The sequence below is a fragment of the Amblyraja radiata genome, chromosome 14 (assembly GCF_010909765.2).
Source record: "Amblyraja radiata isolate CabotCenter1 chromosome 14, sAmbRad1.1.pri, whole genome shotgun sequence".
Taxonomy (NCBI): domain Eukaryota; kingdom Metazoa; phylum Chordata; class Chondrichthyes; order Rajiformes; family Rajidae; genus Amblyraja; species Amblyraja radiata.
The window spans coordinates 19,512,746-19,514,081 of record NC_045969.1 but is presented as its reverse complement, the minus strand read 5'-3'; positions in this window follow the sequence as shown (position 1 = coordinate 19,514,081).

Here is a 1,336-nt window from a genome sequence, read left to right as displayed (position 1 = left end):
AAATTATCATATGATAAAATGATGTCATGTTTGCATTTTTTTTCTCGGGCCAGTTACCTACCTACGACTACCCACGACTATCTACAACTACCATCACGACCTACTACGATCTACCTACGGCCTACCTAAGAGTAAAAAGTATCAATTTTTTCCATGCCGACCTTTTTTTACTCGTGGACATTTTTCATCAGGCTGGAAGAAACGCCGCGACCTACTTGAGGCCACGAGTACGCGGTGACCACTCACGAGCATGAGGAAGTTATGAATACCTCCTACAACCTTGTGGCGACCATGCTGCGAGTATGAGTCAAGGGCAAACTCGGCAGAGGTCGCCAATAGGGTCGTGAAAGTGGGACAGGGGCTTTATAATCCTCCGGGGATACACTTGATCCCAGCTACCTCTAGCTAACCCATGCCTCCATTTTAGAAACATAGAAATATAGAAATTAGGTGCAGGAGTAGGCCATTCGGCCCTTCGAGCCTGCACCGCCATTCAATATGATCATGGCTGATCATCCAACTCAGTATCCCGTACCTGCCTTCTCTCCATACCCTCTGATCACCTTAGCCACAAGGGCCACATCTAACTCCCTCTTAAACATAGCCAATGAACTGGCCTCGACTACCCTCTGTGGCAGGGAGTTCCAGAGATTCACCACTCTCTGTGTGAAAAAAGTTCTTCTCATCTCGCTGACTAGAGCCTCGTTTTCTATCATCGTATTGGCTTCCTTACTCTTGCTTACTTTGCCTTTCAAGAAGAACATGCATACCTTGCACCACCTTGAACATACATATTCACTAGCACATAGAACTGGGAGTTATTCAAAAATGACCATCCTCGAGGTCCTGCTTTATAACCCTATTGCCTAATCCCTTACTTTCACTCTGAAGGACCTTGTTATTTGTGCCAATGTGCACAAGGACTTCTTACTGCTCATCCCTCCCACTGATAATGTTTTAGCAGCCGTTCCAAAAAAAACCTGGACCCTGGCATCAGGGAGGCAACACCATTTTCGAGTCTTGTTTATGGCTACAGGATCTCCTGTCTGTCCCCCTATCACTATAAAATCTGTCTGACTTTACACTTCACTACTGTGCCTCTGAGCGGGAAGAAAGCTAGAAGAGAGGAGGTGCAGGGCATTTTACTGGTTGTCTTAGACCTGGTGACACAGTGGCTTGCTTCTGTGAATTTTTCTCTCGTTTATTATATTGTTTACAGAGTGTTCACACATTCTGTTGTGCTGTTGCAAGTAAGAATGTCATTGTTCTACCTGGGACATGTGGCAATAAAACACTCCTGACTCTTGAGAATCAGCAGACATGAGACTAGCTCCGA